Raw genomic sequence first — 12,038 nt, forward strand, 5'->3', positions numbered from 1 at the left:
CTACAAAGTACAAGTTTTGCAAGGGGAGGGGTTCGGAATTCTGCCCTTCAAGTCTGAGTGGAGAGGCTTTTAGATTTAATGGCTGCTAGGAACAGGATCATTTGTCTTAACAAGTCTTCCATACATAAGAATTATCTACTTATTATGAGATTCACAATGTACTTAAAACAAGAATCTTAATCAAGTTTGCATGACAATTGTCGTTATGGTTACGCCACTCCTGCCCCTCCATCCCACAGTCTGTGTGCTCCCTCCCGCCACCTTGTTCTGTTTACATGCGCGCCATGGTTACGCCACTCCTGTGCTCCCTCCCGCCACTTCGTTCTATTTATGCGCGCAACCATCTGAGCTGTCATCTTCAAAAGAGAACATCTTTGTTGTCATTTGGCCTATAATCAAGAACGTCATCTTTCCCATGGATAAAGTCAGCTGTATTCAGAAGAAGTGGAAGAACAGTTGCATTACTTTTGAGGTGAGTCTCGATATCTGGCAATGAAGTAATATATGCTATCTGTGACTTAAGTTACACAGCATTATAGCAACATTATCTTACTTACGTAATCTTACTTAAAGGCCATATGGCAGGTTGATTTTTCCAACGAATTTGCGCAATTTACATGTTGGTTATAAACATTTAAACTGTTATCTATTGTATTTGACGTTGTTGGTTGTCACAAAACGTAATATAATACGAAAAAGTAGGTACTTTTTTGCAATGATTCTCCTTTCCCCCACACCTGTCCCCCAAAGCCCGCCTTTAGACCATTGAGATCAACGAGAGAGATTAACGAGAAAGTGTTCAGCAGTAGATAGTTTATAGATAAATACATTGATAGAATATATAATTAGCATAGATATAAAGATCAAGAGATAGATATATAGATAGCATAGATAGATATATATAGGGAAATAGATAATAAATAGACAGACAGCCAGATAGCATAGCTAGCTAGCACTATAGCTACTAGTAGCTAATAGCTAATAGCAAACGTGCAACTTGTAAACATTAGCCTGAGGCTTACAGTTGCCAGCTCTCGCTTGCGGCGGGCGGCACCAAGCTTGTCAGTGCTTCTCGGTCTCGGGCCAGGGCAGGCAGAGAGGTGCATGTGCACAGACGGCACGGCGGTCGGAATAAGCCGTGCCTGGCTCAGCTTCTTCAACCCCAGAGAAACCATCCTCATGTCCCCTGGGTTGTAATCCTTCTCCCTGAAATGCGCGCTGCAGATCTTGGAGTTCTTGGTGGCAGAGGTCATTGAAAAATCTTCCCGCCTAACACGGACAAATTGTACCCACTGTCTGAGGGTTGCCTTATGGTTCATCGGGAAGCCATGGACCCTGTGTCCAGTTAGGGTGGAGTTCGTACACCCCCCACAAACACAGTAGTTTACAATTTTTCCTACCTATAAATATTTCTATCTAGCTCTATATCTATATATGTAGGCTAGTACTAGTAGCTATTAGCTACTAGCCATCTACTAGCCAGCTATTAGCTACTAGCCAGAACCATAAGGCAACCCTCAGACAGTGGGTACAATTTGTCCGTGTTAGGCGGGAAGATTTTTCAATGACCTCTGCCACCAAGAACTCCAAGATCTGCAGCGCGCATTTCAGGGAGAAGGATTACAACCCAGGGGACATGAGGATGGTGGCAGAGGTCATTGAAAAATCTTCCCGCCTAACACGGACAAATTGTCTAAAACAGACGTTGCCAAATTCTATGCATGCAAGACATGGATTGACTTGGGGGGGGGGGGAGCATTTCACAGATGGGACTAGTAAATGAGCCCATAGCTAGCATGATGCCTTCTAGATAAGAGCTACTTATCTGAACTATTTTAGGACTATGACATACATTAACAATATGCTAATGCAGTGGAGATAGCCTTCTAGCTAGTATTTAGTAATGATTATATGTCAGTTATTGTACGGTAATTACGATTAGCATTTAATATTATGTAAATAACACATTTGATATGATAATGTGTTTGTGATGTATCTGATAGATAATAATTGAAAATATGAAAATATGATATGTGTCTAATATGATAATATTAGAACAGCATTTGAATGAAATTTTGCCTGACCCTAAACTGTTCTTATGGCTTTATTCCAGAATGAGAGATCTTGGAGAGCAGGATGCCCTTACAGTCAAACAGCTAGATGCAGGCCTGAAGTGTCCCTGGAATTTGGCCTGGCTGAAGTTAGACTTGCATGTAAAAGGGGACATGCAGCCATTTCCCTATCTGATGTTTTTTTTTTTTTTTTTGAAAAAAAGGGCCATGCGAGATGCATCTATGTTGCAAAGAAATAAATTATGGGAACAAAGGGAGCCATGCTCTTCTTGCCCACTGTAAGACGGATGTTCACCAGAAAAAAATCCTAAACATCGCTACAACACACAGTGTAGCTAGGGGGGCAGGAACATCATCTGCTGCAGTCCAGGGTTCAGACAAGATCAGAGAGAAATGCCAGGAAAAACTTCCAACTCCTATTGCACATCGTATAGCTAATGCAGAGGTAGGTAGGGGGGTTGCTATTATTTAAACTATTATTTTCTATTGCATCACTACTGTACCATAAAAACAACACAAGTTTTGATATTCAAATATCTGTTCTAGGCCATGGTTCTGGGCGTGCTGGCGGAAAATTCCCTCTAATTTGCTGTTGAACCAGTAATTGTTGAACTTGCTCAGACACTGGCTCTTGATAAAGTGGACGAGTTTGGTAAGGTGATGGTTGAGGTCCCTGGAGATAACGAAGGCTAATGCTGCCAATTTAGAGAGGGTCATTTGCGAGTTTTTTGACAAAAACCAAATCCCATGGGGAAATCTAGTCAGCATTTTACTAGATTCATGTGCCGTCATGAGGGGTAGCAAGACTGGCTTGGAGACAAGAATTCATCAACACTGTCCAGGCCTGCTTGATATTGATGGAGACTGTTGTCACCACGTGCACAATGCGGCCAAGAAGTTCACAGAGCCATTCGGAGGTTACCTTGAACAACTATTCAGTGATCTGCAGATTGACCATCAGTGGTGCCCAGATCAGGTCAGAAGATATGAAGTGAAATTCTATGTTTTTGAATGTTAATTGTCATTAACTTTAGAGAACTGCCATGCATGACTGTATGACAGATGAAGTCTGTATGGTGTCTTCCATATGACTTTAAATCCCAACAAAGCCTTAGGAAAATTGCACCTGTTTTGATTAATCTTGCCTCTATATGTAATTTTGAACATGTTTGGTTAAAGTTGGTAGTAACTAGCTATGTAACTACTTATTACAGGGATGCAAACGGCGCACTGTACGGCGCCTCCCGCTTTTTTCACGTCAGTTTGGGTGACTTGTGTGAATCGTGCAGATCCGAAGAGTTTTTTTTTAAGGGGGGGGGGGGGGGCTGATTATAATTGCACCAACAGTAATTCTGGATTGCCTCCACCAAACAAGTAAATAGGAAATAAGCAAATCAGCAGTATGTGCGCAAGCCTACTCGTGTGTCTTATTGCTGCGTATCTTTTACTGTCTATGGCGAGGTGACTCAATAGGCAGATCCGGACCTAGACGCAATACAAGCAAGTTTTCATTGGTGCGTGTCCAATCTAAAGCTCCATCAGGAGCTGTAATAACTGTAATCACCATGACAACTCACTCACTCAACATTGGCCGCAACCTTTCTGGGTCACGCAGGTCGTGTGTGTCATTGGCAACAACGCAGGCTCATCAATTTGGCTAGCAATGGCTAGCAATTTCGTCAACAAATACCAAGAAATAGGTTGCAGCAGTTTGTCTTTTGACTACACTTGCAAAATCCGCTAATAGGACTGAGCTCGAATAGCTTCGGCGACTTTTTATAGTACAAAATCCAGACATCCCGAAATGCAGAAACTCATGCAAGATAATTGCAGCATTTATCCAGTGACCGTATAGTTTTGAAGCACCAAAAAAACTGTTCAAAGCAGCTCCATTCAAGTCCTTGGATGCTGGGCTTCAACAGAGAAATGCACTGTGACGCTATGGGAAAGTATGAGAAGGAAATCGAGTCTGTCGACCTGCTACTATAATGTATCTGATTCTGAACGAACTCGTCTTCGAGATGAACGTGTTCTAACACATTCAAAATGTTAACACAATAGTAAATATTTGACCATACATTTTTTTGACATTTTAGGGGAAGCCGAGTTTCCCTTGCAGTCTTAAAGAAATCGCCTACTGTCATGGATTTTATTGGGAAGGTGACCATACACAGCTTGTGGCAAGTAGAATAAACTACCTCTCAAAAGTAAGACCCTACAGGCCTTGTCCTCCATTGATCCTGTGGTGAGGGGCCATTCCCAGGCTACTCAGCTGAAGGAGTTGGCTTGGATCATCAACATTTAGTGCCCTTAGGTGGCCAGGAAGAAGAGGAAGGAGTAAAACCAGAAAAAGTGCTAGATAGTTTAATAAGAGTTTATGTATCGGAATACAAAATGAAATAGAATATTCCAAATAAGTGTTGGTGTATTTTGATCTTCAGAATGTCATTTTACTCAATTTGCATGTAGGGGTGGGCCAGGGATGTCAGGGGGTTGGTGGCAAAGTAAGGATATGGATATTTGCTGCGGGGCGAGGGCTGAAATTACTTCTCTCTTTTTTGACCATACGTGTTTGCATCCCTGTTATTAAGCAGGTAGTAGTGGATAGACCTGAACTGATGCATCAGAGAAACAGTGTTAATGGGCAAACAGTTAGGGATAGTGGTAGAAGTTACATAACCTAATAAACTCTCTATTGGTCAGGTGATGTATCTCAAGGAGGTATGTGCCATACTGAACATTCCTGCATCCAACCCTCAGAGGGGATTTGTGAAGCATCGATGGCTCTCTGCCTATGATGCCAGTATGGCATCACACACAATGCTACCAGCATATAAGGTCCTGTATTATGGATTTTTAAGCAAAGAGGATCAGGAACTCTTCTTAGAACCCCTGGAAATGCTTTACACGGAATACAGTGAGTCAGGCATCAAAGGCTAGAATCAAGTGTATACACGGAGACCTCAGGAAGAAAGGTGATGATGATCACTGACCCTATGAATACTTCAATCATGTCTATTGCAACCATCAGTTATTAGTATTAACTTTGTTAAGGCTGTTTTGTGCTCATGTTTTCACAGGCATGACACAACAAGGGAAAGACAGAAAGAGGAGGGTCTGTCAGAAGATCTGGGCTCAGGAGAGAGAGACACGACTACTGCTCAGTGCATATATGGGCATACTGGTTATCTTGAAAGAATATGTTATGGTTTTTCAGGTGGCTGATATCTTATTACGTAGACTTTGCAACTGTTAATTGTAGTTGTATTCAAAAAGCATGTGTTTTTTTTTCACACACTTTTTTTTATATACACAGGGTAGCCAGACATTAGTGCACAAAATGCACGACAGACAGCTTGAGCTGTTCCTGTCTTTCCTGGGCTGTTTTGTTAAGGCAGAACACATAACTCAGCACTCACCCAGGGCTCTTGCTGAGTTTCAGCTTCAGGATGACATGATTTTGTCCGCCACGCACATATATTTGGGACAAGCCGCAGACACATTCCGATCTGAACACCCAAATCATGCTGTAAGTACTTTGCTACACGTAATATTACCTAACCTTTCACTCACATTTTGACAGATCATGTATTATTTTTCCAATGTTGGGGTATACTCTATTTCAGCTACTGAAGCCATTCCTGGAGAAGCTGAGAACAGCATATGCAACAACCTCCTTATTTACTGAAAAAATAAAATAAATATCTTAAAATGTGTCCAAAAATCTTAACAAGAACGCTCAAAACAAGTAGTCCTATATTGAGATTTTGAGCGGTCTTATTTTCTGGATTTGTTTTTCTTGTTTTAAGAAATCCTTTTCTTGTTTCAAGAAATCTTAACAAGTGTGATTAACTTGCTGCACTGGCAGATCAGTTTGCTTGTAAAAAGAACATTTAGCTCATTATTAGTTATTTTTTTCTTATTTTTAAGTCATTTTTTGCAGTGATCTTATTGAACTACAGTTTAAAGGACACTGTGTGGTTGGTTTGCCGTAAATCGGCCAGAGTTGTCTCAAATGCGATTCCTTAAAAAAACACAAGGATCAGAGGAATCACATTTAAGAAAACTGTCTGTGTTTGAAGTGTTAATGAAGTTATGAGAAATCGTTGGTGATTGCATTCAACTCTACAGACTATGGCAAGCCGTTTTATCATTTAACCAATGAATTCTTGATATCCAAAATTTGAATTCTGGATATCAAAAATTTTATTTTGGATATCAAGAATTCATTGGTTAAATGATAAAACGGCTTGCCATAACAGATATCCTCGGATTTTAATAATTAACCTTGCGTAGTGTGCACACTGTTAGATCCAGTGGAGAACAATTCCACTGCATTATACTGGTATGATGTTGCACACCTGTGCCCCAGTTGCTTTTCGCTTGGACATAACTTGCGTTCTTGTTGCTTTCCTGTGTCAATTCTGACTGCACACGTCACTGCTGTTGCGTGTCCTTATAAGGAGCTGTCGGTGCGTGTATGTATGCAAATTCAGGAGCACGAGGACGCGCTTTCAACTTAAGAAAACTCTTCCCAGGGAGCACAGCTCAGAAAACATCTGCTGCGTAGGAACACATTTTCTAACGTTCAGGAATTTGGCGGATGTGTTTTTCTTACGCTGTTTTTTGGAAGCCCGTAAGAAACATTTCAGAAGAAACTTAAGAAAATGTTAAAGAATGAGGCCCATTGTCTTCTTGGCCCTCCAAAACATCCTCAATTACCGATAAGTAAGTTTTTAATGGAGAATTACAGTGTGTGGTTCCAAAAGTCGTTCATCAAAAGTATTTCCAAAAATCCAACACTTTTTTGTGTAATGAAAGTTGAATAAAAACTGTAAGAAATATAGCTGCAAGCAGCAATGTGGTGGCCAAGCAGATGGCCACCACACTTAGTACACTTTAAGTATATGGACATAGCCGTATACTTAAAGTGTACTAAGTATACTTGAAGTTGTTCCACTTTAGCACATAAAAGTACACTTAATACACTTTAAATTGTGCTTTAGTACAATTTAATTACAATTTAAATATATTTTATACAAAATATGTTGTTCCAAAATAGCACACTTCAAATTAATCATTCAAAAACTTAAAGTATACTGATGATTCATCACTCTTAAAGTATACTCAAGTATGCTAAGATTTAGTATACTTATCATATTTTTTTTTTTGCTGGGCATCGCCAAATTTGATCAGCTTTACCGAAATGTGAAAAGGTTTGTGAGGCTTGATCTGAAGATAAATGGTGCCACATTTTTGCTTATTTCAGAGCCACCAAGGGGTGAAATGGCATGACCTATTTTTGACTTGTCAATGCAGTAAAGAGGTGCTGAGATATTACCTCACTTCTTTTATGGTGGCTTGGTTGACGACTTCGATTGGCTGATGAATTTGATTGGTTGTTTCAGTAAAAAAGTGTAGAAAATCAAAAAAAACATGTGATGTCTTTTGTGAGGCTTGATCTGAAAATAAATGGTGCAAAATTTTTGCTGATTGCAGCACCACCTAGAGGTAAAATGGCATGACCTATTCTGGACTTTGTTAGAACAGGGTCCCTAGTCCCCATACCAAATTTGGTGTCAATGCAGTAAAGAGGTGCTGAGATATGACCTCACTTCTTTTATGGTGGCTTGGTTGACAACTTTGATTGGCTGATGAATTTGATTGGCTGTTTCAGTCAAAAAGTGTAGAAAATCAAAAAAACATGTGATGTCTTTTGTGAGGCTTGATCTGAAAATAAATGGTGCCAAATTTTTGCTGATTGCAGCGCCACCTAGAGGTGAAATGGCATGACCTATTCTGGACTTCGTTAGAACAGGGTCCCTAGTCCCTATACCAAATTTGGTGTCAATGCAGTAAAGAGGTGCCGAGATATGACCTCAATTCTTTTATGGTGGCTTGGTTGACGACTTTGATTGGCTGATGACTTTGATTGGCTGTTCCAGTCAAAAAGTGTAGGCTTCGCGGCTCGGCCACCAAAAAACATCAGACATTTAATAAAAAGCAGATATTCCAGGCACCAGGAGAAGACTGAGGGTCCGTTTCATTTACTGCCAGGGTTCCCTTGAGGTAGGGGAAACTTTACATTATAAGGAATGAATTAGGGATTGGATAAAACATGGTAGTCAGATGCTCCTTGGTTTTATAGGATCTGTGCTAAAACAAACTCACCATGGGTCTGAAGCAGTCAACCCATACCCCCATTCCCATTACTTAGGTATAATTGTCCACCCATGAGATGCCAGTGAGCAGAAATGTAAAGTAGATTTCCCTGCCAGTGTTGACATCTAACTTTCCTAAAGCTAAACCCTCAAGAATTTAATGTTGGCGTAACCGACACTAATGCACTGTAATTGATCTGTTAGTTTTTTTACTGAACATAAATTGCGAGTTCCACTTCACTTTATTTTCTCACCTCTCATCGGCAAGTCCATTTCTGTGCTAGCCATGAGAGTGCACTGTTTGAGGTAACGCCTGTTAACATATTTGCGCTTTCCAGTGCCGTCCAACCTTAGTCTGTGCCTCAGAGTCTAGGCCAGCCAGGCTTGGTGGCGCAGGAAAAAAAGAGTACAATCATAAATATCAACTTTTGAAAATCTCAAGTTGTCTATGTCAAATGAGGTAAAGTAAAAGCAAGCAGCAACCAAGCTTGTGAATACGTAATCTGTTAGGGATATAAAGTATTTTTTTGTGGATTTTGGAACTAGTGTACTGTATTTAGTTGCTGCTTAAGAAACAAACTAATTGGGAAGAAACAGCAAATACTTATCTGGAAGCAATCTGAATATCATTCAACGGTTTAAAAAATTCAGCACCCGAAAAATTGATAACTGCATTTGTTTGACGTTAAAACATAATGTAGGTCTATCCAGTCCTTCTGAGCTCTCCCTGACCCTGTCTATCCCTCACTAGACCACTGCAGTGCTCCTCTGCCCTTCTCAGACTTATGCTGCCCTCCTCAGTCCTCCCAGATGTAATCAGCCCTATAATCATCCCTCCCCAGCCTTCAACATCCCACTTCACAGACCTCCTAATCCCTCTTCAACCATACTGTACTCAGCCCACCCCAGACCTCCTGAGTCCTCTTGAGAACTGTACAGTTCAAACCTGCTGTTTACAACGACGTTTGGTTAGAGGGATGAGTGTTTGACCTTTTCCACTTGGCAGGGGGAGCAGGCATGGTGTCAGCACCCTACAGGGAGCTTAGACAGTGCCCTTCACACGTCTAGTCTGGGCCAACAAGGTGGTCTCACACACAAACACACATATGCTCGCAGTAAACATACACCTCTCTTTCTACATGATTCTCTGTGACTCTCTTTGCCGTTTTCCCAAGCAACCTCACCAGGCCTACAGTAACAGAGGCGAACCACAGCATAAACTAAAGTGGTTATTAACAAGGAAACGCAGGAAGGGGTTGGAGACAGGCTGTTTAACATACCATGTAGATTACCTCCAGACACTGATCCTTGGTCAGTTTCAAACTTCTCTGCATGAATGGTGGAACTGCTGAACTGATTCTGTATCAGATGTATAAAACATCACACCCGCAGCAAAACAGACATGGTGGTCATGGTACCTACCTGGCATACGCCCTACCTTCTATACACTCACACATCCACAGCTCCTTTCCAATTCAACTTATTAATGTGGAACAGGGCTCATTAGGGAATAACAGTTTTATTGAGATGACATCATCCAAAAAGTTACTGTAGGAGGAGAGCTTGTGGTGTAGCTGTTGGAATAAAGAAGAAACAATCTCTCTCCTGCTGCAATACCTCTACTACATTTGGGCCTTTGTTGTTGAGTCTATACTGGGCCTCCTGGCCCAACATGGATCTGCAGTACCAGTCCTGCTGGAATGGTGTATTAACAAAGGGTATTGACATTGAACTCCTACAAACGCACACACTTGATCTGGAAACTTTGTGTCCCAGAGATGGAAATGGCTAGTTGATTAAATCACACCAGCCCTTGATGGAAAATGTGTCCTTTGTTTCAAGGGGTTCACTTTATTGTGCTTCCCCATGAGGACTTACCAGAACCACGGGCACTAACGTGGGTAGGCAACACCTTTGAGATGTCCTCGGTTATGTGGAGGCGGCAGGGGGGAACATCTTTAAATTAGTGATTTATTCTAATATAATAAAGTGGGACTCATGATGCAGAACTGCTAAATCAAAACTACTAAATCTGCTATATCCCCCTCTCATTAGATAGGTTGTTATCTTTATCGGGACATTCAGCTATGCCGCTTCTTCCTCCCAAACCTCCTCTCAGGTCCTATCAGCATGATCTAAAAACATTTTTTGCAGCAATAAGTCGACAAGTATCTCTAACTTAGAGAGGCCCATTAACTTTTCTTTTTCAAAATTTGATACATTTGTTGCCCCTGACATTAATAGTTCCCAGTTTATTGCTTGAGTACAATCTCTTTGAAGTTATAAATGTCAATTTTTTATGTCAGGACTGCATCTGCCTGACTGAGGGGCTGTGTATCTGGACTGTAGGTGTGTTTGCTTGCTTTGTACAGGAAGATGTACTAGATCAACATCAGACCATGCAAATGTTTATGCTGATTTGTTCTGGCTGTGGTTTTGCCCCAATAAATTGTAATGTCTGCAAGTCCATCTTTTCACTAAGATCTCAATATTTTCATGTTTTGTGACAGAACACAAATACACACCTAATTGTCTGCTAACAGGCCCTGACATCCCTGCTTCATCCTATTCCAGAGGAGGTACATACTCCAGATTGAGGTCTTAAATTGAAATTACTTGGCAGGCCATTAGTATCTCTGTCTTGCTCTCCAACATCAGCAACAAGATTTCACTCCTGGTGAGGCACAGGCATTCAAAGCAAGTGTTTAGCCTCTCCAAGTGTGAAATGAAATCCTTAATATGACAAAATGTGTGAAAACAGTATAAAAACTGGCCATACTGCGTGAATGACAATTTGAAGTAGTTCCATTTCATCCTCACTGTATCCTAAAACACCCAACAACAGATTCATAATTTGTTTATTATGTACACTGCATATAACACATATAACACACACTTACACACTAAACACACCAATCAGTCAACATGGGGACTAGTTCCATGACTCCATTGTTATCTTTAAAGAGATACAGTTAAAGCCTTGCTGAATGGAGAGTGTGTGTGTGAGTTTATGGAGGTTAGCCATGACAGGCTCTTTAAGCCCTCTACTTTGATGTCCCACGGGCCCAGAGAGTTGAAAGGGTAACATGAGAAGTCGGGTCCCACAATGCCGATCTCACCTGCGGCCTTTGAAGATATGTTCGGGGCTAAGTAGACCCTTTGACATCTCTGCGACGGGATACACATACACACACACAAGCAACAACACAAACACACACAATCTTACACACAGCCATGAGAGAAAGAGAGAGACAGACAGAAACGCTCTTCTTGTTTGGATGAGTGTGCTAGTAGGCACACTCCAGTGGCCTTCTGTAGGAGTGTGTTCCTCGCTTCTCTGGTTACCTCGTCAGTCAGGGGGTGTCACTCAGGGGCTACGGCCCCATAGCCTCTCATCAGTCTCTGTGTTCAACTGACCCCTGAGAGTCACATCACTCCTCTTCCCCTGCCCCTCTCTCCACACATATGGAACTGTTCTTAACCGTAACCAAAATTAATCATTAAAAAAAAATCTCTGCTCAACGTGCATAACCCACCTCCCTGTCACATACAGGAGCACCATTGCCTCCCTACACTCCTGACTGAAAACACAATTGTCCTGTCAATCTCTGAGGAACTGGAGCTGGTGGTTCAGTCATTGGCAGGCTAGGTTCTCATTTAATCTTATTTCAACAAGCCTACAGTGTTTATCTGCTGGGGTTGGGGGAGAGACAGACAAGGGTCTGTGTACCGTCTTCACACCTGACTGGGTTTGACCACCGGAGGGAGTCAGAGGGTCAGAGTATCTCCTCTTTTCCTCTCCGAT

General features: G+C 41.4%; 1 long non-coding RNA gene across 1 annotated transcript; it reads left to right on the top strand.

The window, feature by feature from the left end:
• Positions 1-1,826: 1,826 nt before the first annotated feature.
• LOC146300614 (uncharacterized) lies at positions 1,827-5,040 on the top strand. Its single transcript, XR_014729667.1, has 3 exons — positions 1,827-2,517; positions 2,619-3,048; positions 4,776-5,040. It is a non-coding gene; the product is annotated as an uncharacterized LOC146300614 (long non-coding RNA).
• The last annotated feature ends 6,998 nt before the right edge of the window (positions 5,041-12,038 follow it).

Source organism: Hypomesus nipponensis, chromosome 2 (assembly GCF_054491055.1).
Source record: "Hypomesus nipponensis isolate SF chromosome 2, ASM5449105v1, whole genome shotgun sequence".
Classification (NCBI taxonomy): Eukaryota; Metazoa; Chordata; class Actinopteri; order Osmeriformes; family Osmeridae; genus Hypomesus; species Hypomesus nipponensis.